General features: G+C 36.9%; 1 protein-coding gene across 1 annotated transcript in view; it reads left to right on the plus strand.

Moving 5' to 3' along the window:
* The first annotated feature begins 1,906 nt into the window (after positions 1-1,906).
* LOC114307270 (putative disease resistance protein At4g19060) overlaps positions 1,907-20,395 on the plus strand; it is a 211,780-nt gene continuing 193,291 nt past the window's right edge. Inside the window, exon 1 of the mRNA XM_082917074.1 lies at positions 1,907-1,986. The gene's annotated coding sequence lies outside the window, so the exon portion shown is untranslated. The remainder of the gene's footprint in view (positions 1,987-20,395) is intronic.

Here is a 20,395-nt window from a genome sequence, read left to right on the forward strand (position 1 = left end):
TATATATATATAATCACACATTCTAATTAAAATGTGATTATATATATATATATATATATAATCATACTTAATTGAAAAGTGACATAAAAAATAAATATTATCACACTCAATCAAATTAAGTGTGATTAAAATATCGATCTAATTTTTTTTATCACACTTCAAATAAAAGTGAGATATTTCTTTTTGTCAAAGTGTGACCTTTAACTATTTTTGTAGTAGTGAGTGTTCTTATTTGTAGGAGTTTGGAAGCCTATTTTTATTTTATTTTTATTTTTTTCCTCTTGGCTTAGGAAATATTACCTACAAGGTAGGCCTTGAGTATGTTTCTATGCATGCCTTGGCATGCCTTGACAGCAGCCTCGGCATGCCTTGACAGCAGCCTCCTTGGGAAGAAAAGGCAGCCGAATGCTTTGCCCAAAATCTGATTTCTTTTCTTCTTTTTTTATTATAAATAAAATCAATGTTTATATATAACCTATTCACTAGATGCTTTTCTTTTTACTGTCCTCTGATTAACTTAGTTATTATCTGTTTAACTCATTTAGTTTTCACAACTGTATTTAGATACAGAAATTTAATCACAGAAAGATAAATAAATTTATTTAAAGGAGTTTAATATTGGTATTTATCATGATTCTATTAACGTTATAATTTAATAATTTAATAATCACTATTAATTGACTTAATAATATTATTAACAAATTAATTAGTTGTCTAAAAATTCAAATTCTTACAAGACTAATCCAAAACTCGACATCTTTCGAGCACAACTCACAACTTCATTATTCTATGAGTAAACAATACCAACCCTAAAGCCAGGAAAAACCATGTCTTTCAAAAAACAGTAAATGATGTGAATGAGATCATCGTTACTATCCATGTCTTGAATGACCTCAGAAATGCTAGTGAAGTGGGAAGGCCTGAAAATGGTGGTAGCGTAGATTTCGCCGCATACGTGGTGGATGCTTCTTTCATTGATGAAATTCACCAAGCTTTTGAGAGTGTCTTTGTCTAAAATGGTGCCTAATGGGTTTGATGGGTTGGTTATGATCAAGCCTTTCACTCTAATGTTGGCCTCTATTATTTTGTTGTATGCTTCTTCTAAGGCTTCTATGGTGATTGGGAAATTGTTTGAGCTCTCATAGGTAACTGATATTATTTGAACACTGGTTCGCCATCTCAAATCCCGAACAAATCTAAAATTTTCCAAATGCATAAGGCATAAGTGAAAAGTAAAAAAAATTAAAAAAGATGCGACTGCATTAAGACTTATTATTTTAACACAAAAGTCCATAAAAAAAATGACATTTAATTTCAAAAATACCATTGCTACAAATTATATAAAGATTCTGTATGAATAATATTTTTCAAATTTTAAAAATAAATTTTTTTTTCTCTCATATCATTCGACATAATACGTGATTATTTTGTCAATGTCACATAAATGAGAAAACGTTTAATGCAAAAATCTATTTGTGTAAAATACTATAAAAATGATATGACAAAGTTATTTTTATAAGTAAAATCATTTTTATGGTGTTTTATTTTAGAGCGAAAAGGAATTTTGTATGAGTTTTTTTATTTTTAGTATCATTACTCATATTTAATGATCTCAACATCATTAATGATCTCGACCAATCAAAATTAGTCAACTCAATCTTAAAGGTGAGTTCAAGATCCCACCTTTGCTGTTTCAGAGAAGGCAGATCTCAATCATGTGAGACTTTAAATCTCAACTTTACTAAATTGACTGACTATATTTGATTGAGATGATTAATGACATAATAGTTTAGAACAACAAAAAATGGACTCCAAACATACCTATTTTCTAGTGTGGTCCTAAATATGGTGGACCTAAATTCTTTGTTAAGACCCAAAGTCAGCTTGAGACTTAGACAATTTGCACAAGAGATCTATCAGGAAACTATTTAGTATTTCATTAAAAATATCTTTGAATCTTCCAGGAAACTACTCAGTCTTTCAAAGGTATTTTCTTTGATTCTTTCCATTTCTCTATTTGTTTTGTTTTCTATTGCTTGACTTGAGACTAATTGTAGCTGCTGTTAACAGAAAGATTTTCCATAAAGGGAAGAAGGCCGAGAAAAGGAATTTTTTACTAGAACTACATTTGAAACGACTGTTGATCATTTATAGTTTCTGAAGAACAAATTCATCAGTGACTTTGAAGAAGCAGAGGAGGAGGAATTCATAGAATTCCCCCTACGGCTTCATTTTATTGAGATTTCAGAGGTCTTGCATCAGAAGAGGATTAACCCCTGGACACCCATAGGATTGAAAGATGCTATGTATGACCTCAAGTTCACATTGGCTGATTGTGTCATTTTAGCAGAGAAGAAGAGAGACCGCATTACCGAAAACAAGAAAAGTCTCTTATTAAGCTCTCATCATTATGTCAGGAAGCAATGGTTTCTTTTCAAGATGAAGAGGAAACTTCTCCGTATAAAAAATGAGTTGCTACAAAACATGAGTGATTTCAACGTTGCAGACATTGCAGATGAGAGGCTTTCATCCTCGAGTTTGACCAGGGTTTGTCGACCAACAGACTTTCCTGATTTCAGTCTCACTCTGATTCATGGTTGTTGTACAAATTGTGTAAATCAAACAAAATAAATAGATTCATATTGAACAACCACTTAGAATTTCTGAACAAGAACATGCTGGAATTTACAGAAATTCATAATAAAATAAAACTAGTAAAATGAAGCAAACCAAAGCCTGTGTGATACCACAATGTCCTTAAAACAGATTCACTGCCTCCCAATAGATGTTGGAGGTACGTTAGCGTCTGTCTCTCAGGATACGATGGTCAAAACCAGTTAATACAGAAGTACCTTCTGAATAGCTTCGGCGAACTTGACAATGGATGCACTCTCTCTAACAAGAACGAAAGAAGAGGCTAACAAAAGAAGATATGAAAAATTTTCTTTGGTGTAAAAGCCATCTCCAACTTTTTATCTCAAAAGTTGGAGGAGAAAGGCCTTAATTTATATTAGTAGGGGAGAATCTTAGCCATGAAGGCTAACATCAATAGGGTCATCAAATGTCATCAACTCTAGCCATTAGGGCTAGAGTTACAAAGGTTCAAAACTCCAAGACCATTATATAAATCATAATGCATATATAATATATAAGTTTTGAGAATTAAACTAGATGGGTTGCAAAATGGATACGGGTGTTGGGTCACAACCTGATCCAAGCCCAATCTCAAACACATGCACAAATTAAGCCCAACACAGCTCAGCCCAAAGCTCAAGACTAGGTCCAAGTCCAAGTCTAAGACCAAACCCAGCATATGCACAAGTACAAGTCTAGGCCCAGTCCAAATCTAAACCCAACTTTATTGATGCCCGCTTTATGAGACAATTCTCATTCACAACTCAATAGTTTCGGCTCATTATTTTTGTATTACAATCTTCTCACTTAAGATAATACAAAACCACTCAGACCCACTGTAGACACCCTATTTTTGACCGCCCTTAAGACTTGGGTGCCACTGATTGATCACTCGATAATGAGAGTTGTGCTATGCAAATGTTCGATTTCTTCAGCAAGAAGAGCTCTAAATCCCAACCTTACACCCCATTTTGGACCAAAACTATTTTAGACTTGAAAACCCTCTCTTTCAAATTTTTTTTTTGAAAAAGTTTCTACGATGTTCCGAGGCACGCATTTCGTTAAAAATTGCACTTTTCGGTAAACCAAGCAAGGAAAAAGTGGGAATAAATGGAAGAGAGGTGAACTCTTTGAAAAAAATCTTTAAAACATCTTATTTAGAGGTTTGGAGTTGAAGAAAATTGGAGGAGAGGGAAGAAAACTAGTTGGGGAAAAAGTTGGGTATGAAACCGTTGAGAGAAAACTGAGCAACCTCACTAAATCAGGCCTACCTTTTTGTACACTTGGACTTTAATTGTGGGGCCACCACCATTGGAAATTGGACTTCTGGGGCTTCATTTTACGCTCAAGAATCTCCTAAAGTCAAGTACGGATGAGGAAGAAATGGCCATGTGAAGTTAAGTATCCATCCGATTAAGCCAAAACTTAGTAACGTTCACTAAAATAGGTATATCTCTTAGAAAAATTATAATTTTTATGTGAGGCAACTTCCATTGCAAAGTAGATTTCCGGGGATTCAATTTAGGCTCAAGAATGACCTGCAAAGGAGTCCGGATGAAGGAGATGTGCCCATTTGAAGTCAGGATTGGAAGCAGATTTTTGGTGGCCGACTGGCCACACTTTTGGCTGGTCTGCCATTGGTGAAAGAGCTAGATATTTTGTGCTAGCCATCCCCCCAAAGCTCCAGCTGTTCAAGGCTTGATATTTTCGACCCGAGGGGCCGTTTTTCTATATATACCAGGCCTTCCTTCATGGTTTAAGGTTCCAAAAAATTCCAAAAGTTCTAATTCTTGGAATTCTCTCTCTATCTCTATCTTGCAATACATATACCTTACCCAAACACTTCATAAACCAGTATTGGAGCTCTCCTTGCTAAGATTGTTGAGTCCAAATTTCAGCCCTTGAGAGTGAGAATTTGTTGGTTTGTGAACAAAGTGTTATTCCTCTTCAAGAGGTATAATTTTGAGCACCTTTTCACTACTTCTTTTCTATCTTTTCTTGCTGATTTAGAAGTGTTTTTTAACTGCTTTTATGGGCTGAAGCTTGTGGTTTAAGGCTATTAAAGGTAGAGGGTTAATCACCTTTCTTTGAACCTTGTTCTCTAAGCTTTTCCACTTGTGTTTCCCATCCCTTCATCAAATTTTTTCCAAATTTTTACCATTTATTTTCAGAGGTTTTCAGAGGCTAAAAATGTTGTCTTGAGGTCCCAAAAGTAGAGGGGTTAGCCACCCCCTCTTTATGCTTGTTTACTAGCTCAAAAGCTCCATGTGTTTAGCTTATTGTTTTAGCTACTTTTGTCTTCATTCCAGCATGTTTTCCAACTTATTTTGGCTATAAAAACTCTGTGTTTTTGGGTTGAAGCTTGGGTCCTAAAGCCATTAAAGGTTAAGGGGTTGGTAGTCCTTCTTTGTACCTTATTTTGGAGGCCTTTGCCCCTATGTTTCCCACCCTTGCATCATTTTTTTAAGAGCTTTTAAACACTGCTTTTCAGAGGTTTTTTAGTGGTTAAAATCATGTTTTGAAGTCCAAATTTAGAGGGGTTAGCCTCCCTTCCTTGTGTCTTTCTTACTAGCCTAGCATGCTCTATGTGTTAGCTTAATTTTCTAGCTTTTGTTAGCTTAATTTCAGTATGTTTTAGGGCTATTTCAGGCCTGTTTTAAGACTGTTTTAAGTTGTTAGTGGCCTTTGAGCTTTGCTTTGTATGCTTGTAGTGTAATAGTCCTCACAAGTTTGGTGTTCTAGGTCTTAGACATCATCTTGTTTGAGCTGATAGCATTTATTTATGCTTTTATCACTCATTTTCAGCACTTAAGCATCGCTACAATCTCCCTCCTTTCTTGGCTTTTATTTTACTTTGAAAGGGTTTCAAACTACTTGCTTGTTTAAAGCATAAGATTGAGGTCTTGTGCTTAATGGTTTAATCCTTTTGGGATTCATTACCAACGGCATGATGTCTCTTTCATGCCTAAAAAAACTTTTGGTTTGAGCCCTCTTTTCGTTAGACGACTTAATCTCATCCTTTGGACTCAATTTATTAAAGGATGGAAAAGTAACTAAAAAGGGGTAATTAAAACTTGGAAATAAAAGTGAGCAAGATATTAATTTGTTGTGTTCAATCAGACGTTAATTGAACACATGGAAACTTGGGCCATTTCATACTCATTAGTGATGAAATGTGCCAAGTTTCCAAGGTCAACCACTTCCCTTGATCTCTCATGAAAGGGAGGAGGTTAGAGTATCATTTTGTTGCATTTAATGAAATTGCACACTTGATTTGTGAGCCATCATGCAATGAAATTGCTTGAGTTGATGGTTAGTGAACTAAAGCTTGTCTCCCTTTGATTTGTCCATGAAAATGGGGGGTGAATTGTGCAAACAAAGCCTTGAAAATACATTGTTTTGCTTTGTTTGCTCTCTGTTACAACAAGGAAGTCCAGGTTATCAGTGGCCGACAACTAGCACCAGTAACCGACCAGCCACCAATGGTAGCGAACCGGCCTCTTTCAGCCATCAGTGAAATTTGCACAGTGTGTTGGTAAGGTGGAGTAGAGGTGTTTTGGAAGTGGGCTGAATTGTTGGTGTTCAATGTGCAAACAGAGGCATTCAGCAGCAAGGCAGTGGTTTTTCGGGTGGAAACCGAGCATGCATGGGCCTCCCTCGCTTCCTGGGATTAGCTAATTAGTTTAATTAGCAATAGATCAAATATGTATTGTAATTAATTAGTTATAGCTAATTGTAAATAATTAGTTAGTTTAATTAGTTATTCAATTTCGTTTTGTAATTAGTTAACTAGAATTAATTCAGTTTGTAATAATTAGTTAGCTAGTATAGCTAGTTAATTAGTTTCAAGTTTTGTATTAGTTAGCTTAATTAGCCTAGTTAGCTAGTTAGCTTTTATTCATTCGGACCCTCCTTCGCGAGGGCGTAATGTTGTAATAAGTGTGTGTGTGTGTGTGTATGTCTTCCAACCCCAAGTATTTCTCCCTTTTATTTAATCTCTTTTGATGGTTAGATTAGGGACATGTTTTAATTAGCATACCTTATGCTTGCATTCATTCATTTTGTATTGCATGCACCGAGGCTCGGCGCATCATTCAAACTGCATTGCCATTTCAATATCATCTTTGAATACGTGTTTAATCGCATGTTGTACAAATCGATCCATATGCCATATTAGTAGTCGAGCCTATTAATTGCATATTGTATGTGTTGCATTAGGCATCTTGTATAGTTATGAATCATACATATTTTTCTAGCTCATATTTTCTTAGCTTGGAGTACTATGTGAGTTTTACGCTTTAGCATACTTGCATAAGTGTGAATGCTGCCATGATTAGCATGCTTGCCATGAGGCTATATACTTAAATGTTAAACTGCATCAATGCTTGTGGATGAAGGCTTGTTGTTTGAATTGGAACAATTCAATGAATGTAAGTTTTAAGCCCACTATATTTGGTGGCAGATCCGCAAACTTTAAACCCACTTGAGGTGGCAAATTCAAACCATTTTCTCAAACAAACATGAGTTGAATTGTTCCAAATTGAGCATACTAGTCTATACTTGATTGTGCGCATCACATAGTAATGTTAGCTAAATAACCGGAACAAGAGCACATAATGTTTATAAAATATCATATCATGATTAGTAGAGGCCGATCTTTGATCGGCGGAGTGGGGGTGCTCAATTCATGACCTTTCCCCCTCGTACCCAAGTTCCCAAGGCGAGGTAACTTTGGTGATGACGGACACATGGCCTTCGGCACAAGTCAAGGTTTCCTAAATTTCTTCAAAACAAAAAATATTTAGGTGGCGACTCTGTATCTGGCAAAGCAATCCAATTTTGGCATTATTTGATTTAAAATCGATTTTCCAAAATGATTTGTCAGATTTGGACTCTTTGGCGTTTATTAATTTCATATTGCACTTGTGAGATTAGATTCAGAACCGCGGGAGTCCGAATTGTGAGGCCTTCTTTTCAAACCTTTCGAAAGGGGGGCGCGAAAAAGGTGAGCCACACCCACCTCAACCGGCGGTTAGGTCCCGTTTTAATTTACAATTAAAGTTGCTGAAAAATCACTATTTTCCAACAATCCCCCACATGAATAAAATTGGCTGAATAAAGAAAACCGGTCAACGCTTAATAAAAAAGACTAGGAGAGAGAGCACATAAAATAACCCTGTATCAGAAAAGGTACTGTTGGCCTTGAACCTTTTATGGTGAATGCCTATCGGATTTACTGGCTGACCAGTGAATGTGATGTCTTGAACTGCTCTGCCGTTTGTGTAAATCGAGACAATAGACCTCACACAGGAGTTACTCCAACCATTATTCTTGTTCTCAATGGAGTGTCCGGTTTGGCCCTGGAATACTAGCCTGGTTCGGTGAGTGTTTTTCAAGAATTTAGCCTCGTCAATTCTTAAAGAAGCGGCCCCACTTCGCACTCACATAGGTGACCTACATAAGGTATCTCTCTATACCATGGTTGACTATTCACAACACTTAGGTCATTAAAAGCATCAACTTAACCTCCCACTCCACAGGGTATCATTGTATAAAGGAATGGGCAGGAGGATTTACCTCCACAGTGACTCATCCGTTACACGCAATTAGGTTGTCCCTTTGAACCTAGATCTTGGGATCTCTACTCAACTAGGTGGGTTTTCCATTCCGGTAACATTACTAAAGGCCTTAACCCCATTCCTCTTGACGATGTTTCTACTAACTCTCGAGTTAACTCTCTGGTTAGCGGATCCGCAATGTTGTCCTTGGACTTTATGTAGTCTAGAGATACAACTCCATTAAAGAGTAGTTGTCGTATGGAATTATGTCTACGATGGATATGTCTAGACTTTTCATTATACATATGACTCTGTGCCCATCCAATCGCTAATTGGCTATCACAATGAATACAGATAACAGGCATAGGTTTCAACCAACGTGGAATATTTTCAACGAACTGGCAAAGCCATTCAGCTTCTTTAGTTACTTTATCCAAAGCAATAAACTCAGATTCCATCATTGATCTCAATATACACGGTTACTAGGAAGATTTCCAAGACACAGCTGCCCTTCTGAGGGTAAACACATAACCACTAGTGGATTTGGAGTCCTTTATATTAGATATCCAATTAGCATCACTATACCCTTCTAATACCGCTGGTATCTACTATAATGCAGCCCATAATCTCGAGTGTAACATAGATAACCTAACACTCATGTAATGCCTTTTCAATGAGTAGCATTTGGATTACTCGTGTATTTACTAAGCCTACTAATACAGTAGGCTATATCCAGCCTTATACAACTCATCAGATACATTGAACTTCCAATGACCCGAAAATATTTTTAGCTGAGAGACACTCTCACCATTATTATTGGTCAAATGTAGACTCATGCCTACCGGTGTCCTAGACACACTTGTATCTGATTTACCAAATTTCTCATGTATCTTCTTAACATAATGAGACTGAGAAAGTACAATACCACTAGATGTTCTGGTAATCGTAATACCTAGAATGACATCTGCAAGGCCCATATCTTTCATGTCAAACTTGGAGTTTAACAATCTCTTGGTAATTCTAATCATTTCATCATTACTACCAACAATGAGTATGTCATCTATGTATAGACACAAAATGACATAACTTCTGTCAATGTCTTTAATATATACACACTTGTCACACTCATTGATTCTAAATCCATTTAACAACATAGCGTTTGTCAAACTTCTCATGCCATTGCTTAGGAGCTTGCTTCAAACCATATAATGACTTGACAAGCTTACAGACTTTCTTATTTTTCCCTAGAGCTGAAAACCCCTCGGGTTGCTCCATATAGATTTCTTCATCTAAATCTCCATTTAAGAAAGTTGTTTTATATGCATTTGATGGATATCTAGACCATGTAAAGCAGCTATCGTAATCACCAGGTGAATGGATGTAATCATTGCCATAGATGAATACGTATCAACGTAATTCAGGCCTTCTCGCTACCTGTATCCTTTAATAATTAGCCTAGCTTTATACTTATCAATTGACGCATTCACTTTTATCTTTCTTTTAAAGATCCACGTACTCCCTAAGGCCTTACTTCCTGGGGTTTGATCAACCAACTCCCAAGTATGGTTCTATAAGATGGAGTCAATTTCACTCTTAATTGCTTCTTTCCATAAAGACTTTCAGATGAAGTCACAGCTTCATGGAAAACTCGAGGTTCTCCCTCTAACATATTGTAGACACCCCATTTTTGACCGACCTTAAGACTCCGCGCATGTTTGTGCTCGTTTCAAGTTTCCGGAGTTTTCGGTTGAGTGCCTTGCCTCCGGGCCTCTAAACTCTTTGTGTTTTGGCTTGGTTTGTAGACCATGCCTTGTTGCCCTTGCCTGGAGAAAGAGAGAGAGAGAGAGAGAGAGAGAGAGAGAGAGAGGCTTGTAGGCCACTTTTTGTAGTCGTAGACTACTTTTCCCTCTTGTAGGCTTGTTTTCGGTTCCGGAGCCTTTGGCCAAGCGCCTTGTCTCGGGACCTGTTAACGTTCTCCTCTTAGCCTAGTTTTTGGACCACGCCTTGTTGCCTTTTCCTAGAGGGAAACAGAGGTCTGTAGACCACTTTTTGTAATCGTAGACTACCTTTCCCTCTTGTAGACCACTTTTTGTGCCCGTAGACTAGTTTTCGGGGCTTCTAGCTGAGTGCCTCGCCTTGCGGACTCTCGTCTTGCTTCCTTTTTGGGTTGGTTTTGAACCAAACCTTCTTATTCCTTGCCTGGAGAGTGGAACAGGGGTGTAGACCAGTTTCTCCTCCTATAGACCATTTTTCTTCCCTGCCGGCCAGTTTTCTGGTCGGCCAGCTAGGGTGGGTGGTCTGTGGACCACCTAAAGTGGTCGGCAGCCATGCCACCACCTTCCTTTCTCTGTCCAGACCACTTTTCCCCCCTTGCCGACCACTTTTTGTCCTTGCAGACCACTTTTTCTGGTCGGTCGACCAGTGGGAGTGGTCGGTCGACCACTTCAACTGGTCGGCAGCTTTCCTGCACTTTCTGCAGATTTTTTTCTTGCCAGCTATGCCAATTGTTGGGCACAGAAAGCATCCTCCATACACGCGTATGGAGAGATTGCACCAAGCTTCTGGCTTGTTCAACAAGCTTGAAGCTTGGAATTCTATATAAGGGAGCCTCCTCCCTCTTGTCTAAAGTTCAGAAAAATTGGTTGAGGGCTATACATATCATTCTATCTCTATATTGCTCCCTCTCTCTATATTTGTTCCATTTTGTGCTCAAAAGTGCTATTTCTTCACACTTTTGCACACAAACACCTAGTGAAACACCTTTGCTTTGGAGCTGAGGCACCTTGAAACTGGTTTTGGGGTTTTTGGATTACTTTTGGTCAAAAAAAGTTGCTAGAGTTACTGCATTGTCCTTGTTCTTCAAGGGTAAGAAACTAGCCCCTTAAAGCTTTGTTTTTGATTAAGTCTTTGGCCCTATTTGCATGATGTTTTAGGCCTAACTTTAAAATGCAAAAAGCTTTATTTTCAAGTGTTTAAGATGTTGGTTTGAGGCCTCTTTGGTGTTGGGGGTAGTCTACCCCCTTTTGTGCCTTATTTTGCTTTGTTTTGTGCCACCTCTTTAGGCCTTTGAGATCACCTTTGCTTAACCTCTTCACCACTGAATTCCAGAGGAATTTCAGTGGTAGAAAGTGTGTTTTGAGGCCCTAAATGGGTAGGGGTTGTCCCCCCTCCTCTTCTCTTGTGTGCTTGTGTTGATGGCTTACCAAGTTAGCATGTTTTTCTACCTCCTTGAGGCCCCATCTTAGCATGTCTTAGGCCTTATTTTAGCATGGCATAACACTATTTTGGGTTGGTTTGGTTATCTCTTCCATGCTCCTTGCACTTGTAGTGCAATTCCACTCACTAGCCTAACCTGCATCATGCTTTGGACCATTATTCTAGCATGTTTTTGGCTCCACTCCAGCAAGCTTTTACTCATGTTTTGCCATGCTTAAGCTCTATTTTAAGTTGTTTTGGTCATGCATGCCTTGCTTTGTTTAGCCATAGTGCAATCTTGCTCACTAGCTTTGAGTTTTCAAGTCATTAGCATGCATTGCTTGGGCTATTTACATGATTTAGCATCATTTGGTATGTAATTTCAGTGTATGTATTGTGGTCATACTCTCCCATGCTTCACTCTTTCAATGCTTTTGGAGGGTTGTGCCTTATGCCTTAAAAATGAGCCAATATGTATGCCATCTTGCCTAAGCTTTTGGGCTGCAATATCAATGTGTTTTGTGTTATTTTTCCATGATACAACTCTATTTTTGGTTGGTTAGAGCATCCCTCATTTGCTTCTTATACTTGTAGTGTAATCATGCTCATTGGCCTAGTGTACTTGGTGTTTTGGCCCTTCATGCTAGCTTGTCTTAGCTATACTCCATACATGTTTTAGCATTATTTTGACTTGCTTTAGGACTGTTTTAGGTGTTCTTGGCCTTTTGGGGCTTGCTTTGTATAGCTATAGTGCAAGTACCTATGCTAGTTTTAAGCTTTGAGTCTCCTAGCATGCTTCATTTATGACATGTGCATGATTTAGCAGCGTTTCACACGTGATTTCAGTGCATAGAGTGTAGCTACACTATCACATTTGCCACTTCTTAATCATGTTTGAGAGTTGTGCTCTTATGCTTAGTTGATGAGCCATTGCATGGGCATCACCATCTTGTCTTTCATGCCATCATTTCAGAGCATTTTGGCCTTTGTTTTGGCATGCATAAGGTCAGTTTGGGGTTGGTTTGGTCCATTGAGCATTGCATTACATAGCCCTTGTGTTGTATCCTTCACCAGCTTTCATGCTTAAGGACTCTAACTTGACATGCTCATGTTGTTTGCATGTTGTTTGGAATGTTGTTGCATTGCATTGTGTTTGGACTGAAAGTTAATCCAAACACAAGAAATGAGGGACATTTCATACTTGTAGTGATGAAACGTGCCTCATTTCTCGGTCGCCGACCCTCCCTCTTGATCAAGCATGATAGAGGTGGAGGCTATTATGTGTTATTTGTGCATTCATTGATATTGAATTCTGCAAACTTGGCTTCTCGGCCATCGTGCATTGCAATGCTCGGTTGGTGGCCTGAGAGTCGAGAACCACACTCCCTTGAGCTTGAGAAATGATAGGAAGAGTGGTTATGCACACATACCTTGCAAATACACTGTTGTGCCTCTTCTTGTTCTCTGTTGCAGCAAATTGGAGCTTGGCAGAATTTTCTGGTCTACAGCAAATTTTTCTGGTCTACAGCACCATTTTCTGGTCGACAATGCACCAGGAGGTTCCCATGTTGGAGTAGAAGCTATTTGGAAGTCAGTGCACCTTCCAGAGATCAAATGCAAACAGAGGCAATTCGAGGCATAGTGATGGATTTCCGAGCGAGGCGACCGAGTATGCATGCACTTCTCGCCCCGAGGCTCCTTTTAACTGTTCTACTTAGTTGCTTTACTTAGTTAGCTAGTTTGATGGTTTTGTACTTAGTTAGTTAATGCGCTTAACTAATCAATTTGTGTTGTAATAACCAACTAGTTAACTAGGATTAGTTAATTAGTTTTGGTTTGTAATAATTAGTTCAATTAGCTTAGATTAGCTAGTTTGCTTATTATTTGGACCCTTCGTCGAGAGGGCAAATTTTGTAATAAGTGTGCGTGTGTGTTTGAATGTCTTCCAACCCCACGTCTTTGTCCTTTTTACTTATCAGCTTTTGGTGGTTAGTTTAAGGCATATTTCAATTAGCATACTTATGCTTACATGCGTGCATCACTCATTTGTCTTGCATGCACCAGGCTCGGCGCATCATTCAAACTACATTGTATTTCAATACTTACTTGAATACGTGTTTAACAGCATGTTATCAAGTGTTGCATTCACATGACATCTTAGAATAGCCGAGCCTACTTAGTTGCATTTTGCATGTGTTGCATTAGGTATTTCAAACATAGCTAGGATCATGCATTGATTTCTAACATAGCTTCTGTTTTGCCTCGGAGTACACTGTGAGTGTTTATGCTTTAGCATCCTTGCATGTGTGTAAGTGACTGCCATGATAGCATGCTTGCCATGAGGCTAACTACTTAAGTGTTTAACTGCATGAGTGCCTGTGGATGAAGGCTTTATTACTTGAATTGGAACAATTCATCAAAATGTGAGTTTTAAGCCCACTTGAGGGTGGCAAATCCGCTTCTTAGCCTACTTGCGAGTAGCACTTTCAAACCATTTTTGAAAAATAAACATGAGATGTTTTGTTCCAAATTGAGTGATTTAGTCTATACTTGTATGCTGTGCGCATCACATAGTAAGGTTAGCTAATAAACCGGAATAAGAACGCATGTATTTTCAAAAACAACATATCATGCTTAGTAAAGGCCGTTCTTTGATCGGGCGAACGAGGTTGCTCATTTTAGGACCTTCTCCTCTCGTACCCAAGTTCCCAAGCCGAGGCAACTTTGGTGATGACGGACATGTGGCCTTAAGCACGAGTCAGGGTTTCCTAAATTTCCCAAAACAAAATATTTAGGTGGCGACTTTGAAATCTGGTAAAGCAGTCCATGTTTGGCACTTCTTGATTAAAATTGATTTTCCAAAGCGATTTGCCGGATTTGGACTCTTTAGTGATTTATCAGTCTTACATTGCACTTTGTGAGATTAGATTCAGAACCGTGACAAGAGTCCGAACAGTAGTAGCTATGAACACCAATTCGCGCCTTCGCGCGCGGAGCGGAGTTCTGGCGGTCTACACATATAAGTTAAGAAGTCCAGACCAAAGGACTTTGTGGTCCTAGCCTTTCATGGAACTCGGAAGCCCTTCTTGGATACGACAAGGAAATTCATTTTTAAAGAAAGATGCATTTCTAGATTCCATAATAGTATTCTTGTGTATATCAAGAATAAGAGACTTATACACAAGAAATCAATATGTACTACAATATTGTGCATAACCATTGAATACAAAGTCAACAGGTTTCTAGGCTTATCCAAACCCTCTTGGGTTTAGGTATTACCACCTTTTACATGACACCCCCACATTTGTAGAATTTATACAAAAGCTCTTGACTTTTTCCAAAAATTCATACATGGTCTCTAAACAATTCCTTGTGTCACAATGATTATGAAACTCTCAAAATCATATCACCGTAAATACATTCCTAGACTATCATCAACCAAATTAGGCACCCAAACATATTGGTCCAACCTATCACTCTGAAGCCAATAGTCTTACTATTAGGAAACACAAATCCAGTGTTCAATAGTCTATTATTCGGAACTTCATAACATGACCAGTAGTCTTATCACTAGGAATCACTAATTTCTCAGCATGTAATTAGTAGACTTTCTACTATTAGGAATCACAATGTTTAACCTGTGATCAATAGTCACTTTACTACTAGGAATCATAACATCCTGACATAGGATTAATAGACTCTTTCATTACTAGGAATCAGCATGTCTTGACATATGATCAGTGGCCTCTCCACTACTAAGAACTATCATGTCTTGACATGTGATCAGTCATCTGTTTACTACTAGGAACCACAATCTCATACTATATAGCTAGTGGTCTAACACCTCCTATAAACAACCAGTTTTCTGTCTCTGTGATTAGTGATCTTATACTCATTAGGAGCCACCAATTTAAAAATTCAAAAATATATTCACCCACCTGAATGGGTTGTCTCATCTTTGCTTTCAAGCAAAGTCACATAGCAATCATATATGCTATAATTGACACAAGGTTAACATACTAGTTGCCTCTGATTAATTCAGAGATATTATTATGTAATCTTATGATTTCCTTAATCATGCTTGATCTCTCTAAATCTTCTTTTAAGAACCTTGCAAGCCTTAAGGTTGTTAGGTGGAACAACATTTCTATTGTCACCTCTTGAAGCCATTTCTGAAAAATCATAACAGAATTTCACTATTTTGTTTTTCCAAAAACTAAACTTAACACTAGAAAATCCACAGTTTGAAATTTAATTCAAAACTGATCTCACCACTTACCCTAGAATCGAACATGGTCAGGAAAGTTTCTAGGAAGACTGGAGGGGTCACATCGGTCCCACTTAAGACCCAGTTAACTTTAGATAAAACTTTCAAGAGTATGTTGACTCCTAATCCATGGGAAACAAATTTAAAATTAAGTTTTCTAGGGGATAAACAAGGTTATAACAAACCAACTCCCATGCAAATAAAATTTGCTACCATAATTATACCACTCATAAAAGTTAATCGGTACTCTCGAAACTGAGCCCATTATTTCTGAATAAAATCAGAAATATTTTAGGTAATGCTAAAATTTAGTTTCTTTTCTCAAAACCAAAACACTTTGGAAATAATCAGATTATAAACCAAAACTCTTTGGAAATAATTAGATTATAACCAAAGACTTTCTGCAAACTTGGTTTTCCAACACTTTAGGAATAAAATGATTAAACCCAAAGACTTCCTCAAACCCCAAAGTTTGAAACCAAATCCATCTTAGTTGTCATTTCTGAACAAATAAGAACTACTCTTTAGCCAAAGCTAAACATTTTAGTTTCTATTACAGAAAACCAAACCAAATTCCAAACTTACAAATAATTTAAAATTTTCTAACCAAATTATAAGCAATACAAAAAATTGCTACAACAATGATTAAGCAAATAAAATGCTTCTAACAATACAAGCAAATAAAACTTGTTGTTACACAATTGGTAAAAACCAACTAAACCCAAGCAAAAAATTGCTTTAATTAATCCATAAGGATTTTATTTAGTCCAAAAACTTTTCCACGCTTAGGTATTCCTGTTCAACACAAAGGCTAGTAGTTCAAACATTTTTGTTTTGACATCCCAAATACTATTAATTTGGTTTTGTATTTGATTTTTTTAAACCCTTTTGCATAGATATTCCTGTAAAGAAAATTAGTACAAAACCAAGAAAAAAATACAAACCAAATAATCTAAAGAAACTGTAAAATAATAAATTAATTTAATAGCAAAATTAAGAAAAATTAAAATGCTAGACAAGTTATACAATTAAACTTGTAACTCTAAAAATTAATAATAAAATTAATTGACAAGAGTTGTATGAAATTATAACACCATAATCATGTAAATAAATATACAATTAACACTTTTAATTGGCAAGAGTTACAAAATCTTAAACATTATAACCATGAGTTATATATCAATTATTACAAAATAAACATGTAAATAAATTGAACAATTAACACACAATTAATTGTAAATAACTCATGTGAATAATTTTAGCAATTAACATGTGAATCATTTTAGAAATAAAATCATGCAAATAATTCTAGAAACATAAACTAAATTTTTTAAAAAAATAATAATAAGCATGTAACCAATCAAAATGCATAATTTAAAATCATGAATTTCCAGGAAACACAAACAATGGACTTAATCCAAATTGATTTGTAACCAAAACATTTCACATTGACTTCTGGGCATAAAAACCTAATTGAATTTATATAAAGCAACAACATGCATTTATGGATTTAAATCTATGGAAACAGCCTATTCATACAAAGAATTTGAGATTCTAATTAACACTGCTCATGAATCTAAATTTTCATACATTAAACTAAGCCAAAGCTCTATGCTACAGGTGGTTAATTGTTGGGAATAAGGAGTAGCATGCAAAGCTATATATATATACATATATATATATATATATTATGTAATAGTCACACAAGCATATATATATATATATATATTACTTAATGTAATTTCCTAATCATGACTTCCATAAACAAACAAAGGTGTAGACACAATCTGCAAAGATGCTACAGAAACCAAAACAACATTTCTGGGTAAATTATAATGAAACAAAGTAAAAGTAGTGATGAAGCTATTTGTTTAATTTGATTAAAAAATACATTTAATCTGTTTTAAGTTTGTTGTACAACTTTTGTAAATCAAACAAAATAAATAGATTTATATTGAACAACCACTTAGAATTTTAGAAAGAGCATGCTAAAATTTACAGAAATTCAAAATAAAATAAAACTAGTAAAAGGAAGTAAACCGACGCCTGTGTGATACCACAGTGTCCTTAAAACAGATTCACTACCTCCCGATGGATGCTAGAGGTACGCCAGCATCTGTCTCTCAAGATACGACGGTCGAAACCAGCTAATACAGAAGCACCTTCTGAATAGCTTTAGCGAACTTGACAATGAATGCACTCTCTCTAACAAGAATCAAAGAAGAGGCTAACAAAAGAAGATATGAAAAATTTTCTTTGGTGTAAAAAACCATCTCTGACTTTTTATCTCAAAACACTATCTCATTTTCCATCACAAAATCTCTCTAAAAACAACCTACTAAGTTGGAGGAGAAAGGCCTCAATTTATACTAGTATGAGAGAGTCTTAGTCATAAAGGCTAACATCAATAGGGTCATCAAATGTAGAGTTGCAAAGGTTCAAAACTTCAAAACCATTATATAAATCATAATGTGTATATAATGTATAAGTTTTGAGAATTGTTGGCTGTATAATTTGTAAAACCCAATCACAATTTAATATGTGGCACGAAGAGGGTAATTTGGGGAGTTAATACAAGTTGCCAACCAGAGTCAAACATGTGGTAGTTCGTATTGGTAATAATGGATCTGCGTAGCACTGGAACAATCGAGGGATATAAGGTGATGTGGCCTAACGGTTACTCACAAAGTTTAAATTCAAAATCAGGAGGGAAACTTAACTACAAGAGTGGCGTAGTGGGACTGATTGTGAGAGAGCATGTTCAACAATCATAGGAGGACATTTCAACAGTTGAAAGCCTACTTCGACAGTTATCATTGAAAAGTATAAATAGCAGAGAAGGCCCCAGAATGAAGCTGGGACTCAGATCAAAAAACCAATTTATTTACTTCATTTTTCCTTCCAGCTTTTACAGTTCTTTACATTTCTGCACTTCAATTCCTGTACTGCACTTCATTTCCTAGGAATAGTTTCAAATAGCTTGTTGCTGTAAACATCTACGAGGCTGGGTCAGATCATTGTAAGTTTTCATTTTACTTAATGAAATTCATATTCTAAAATGGTTCTGCACTTGTTATTATTTACTAAATTCTCCTAAACAAGCCACCAGTAAAAGTCCTCTTCATTGAGGCTGAGAGAACTATAACACAATCGTTTGATAATTGGTTGACAATTAATATTCTGTAAGGACTAATTGATCCTTGCTGTCACGCTTAAAATTACATTATTAACCTTCAAAAGCCAAAAAAGCCAACATATATTTTTGGCACGCCCAGTGGGATACTAAAATGGCTAGACGTAGGAGACAAGAAGAAAATGAATGCCTAGAAGAAAGTGTGGAGGGAGAGGTAGAAGTACCTGATCCAGAGGATAATGTGATACACATCCTATGGAAGCACCTATCTCATCAGAACCTATAGTCGAACAGACCAGCAATTCGGAACATGCATCACATGTTCAAAATATTGGACAAGACCATGGAATTGGATCATCCACTGTTTTGTCTACCCAGCCAATGAATCCATGGGGAGGCTTGCTAGACGCTATGGGATAACAGTTAATATATACAATGGAAAGATGGGCAACATCCTTCATGGATCGAATGAATTCCCATCAACCAACTAGCACAAGGCATATGGAGGAAAATTCAAATGTTCCTCAACAAAGATTGGCTAGAGATAAACAGCCTTTGCAAAGTAGTGGACATACTAATGGTCAAACTAGTAATCAAAATTATGAAAGACCATCACCTATACCTCAGTCATGGTATGAGCCTCTTTCGAGGCCCATGGTAAACCAAAATATCTCATTACCTAACAATGAAACCATACAAATTGGTGGATATGGGCCAACACAAGAAAATGGCATGAGAATGTTTCCAAATCCCATGTTCGAAACCATGCTTGGCACAAGGGGGTTCACTAACCCTCTGTTCGAATTCACACGCCAGGGATGTAGCTCGACTTTTTTGCGCCCCCTTTCGAAAAACTCAAAAGAAGCCCTACAGTTCGGACTCCCGCAGTTCTGAATCTAATCTCACAAGTGCAATGTGAAATTGATAAACACCAAAGAGTCCAAATCTGACAAATCTTTTGAAAAATCGATTTTAAATCAAATTGCCAAAAATGGACTACTTTGCCAGATATAGAGTCACCACCTAAATATTTTTGGAAATTTAGAAAACTCATGACTCGTGCCAAAGGCCACGTGTCCGTCATCACCAAGATTGTCTCAGCTTGGGAACTTAGGTACAAGAGGGGAAGGTCATGAATACATTTGAGCACCCACGCTTGCCCGGTCAAAGATCGGCCTCTACTAATCATGATATGATTTTTATCAACATTATATGCTCTTTTTTTGGTTATTAGGCTAGCATTTACTATGTGATGCGCGCGCACACAAGGTATAGACTAATTTGCTCAAATTGGAACAATTCAATTTCATGTTTGTTTTTCAAAAAGGGTTTGATTTTGCCACTTACCAAAGTGGGCTTAAAGCTTGTGAATTTGCCACTTGACAAAGTGGGCTTAAACATACATTCATTGAATCACTCTAATTCAAGCAACAAGCCTTCGTCCATAGGCACTCAAACAGTTTAACATTTAAGCACTTAGCCTCATGGCAAGCATGCTAGACATGGTAGTCACTCACACTTATGCAAGTATACCAAAGCACAAAAAGCTAAGATAAAACAAAAGAGTTAGGAAAATATGCATGGTACCTAACTTTTGCGCAATATGAC

The sequence above is a fragment of the Camellia sinensis genome, chromosome 2 (assembly GCF_055761805.1).
Source record: "Camellia sinensis isolate YWXY chromosome 2, ASM5576180v1, whole genome shotgun sequence".
Classification (NCBI taxonomy): Eukaryota; Viridiplantae; Streptophyta; class Magnoliopsida; order Ericales; family Theaceae; genus Camellia; species Camellia sinensis.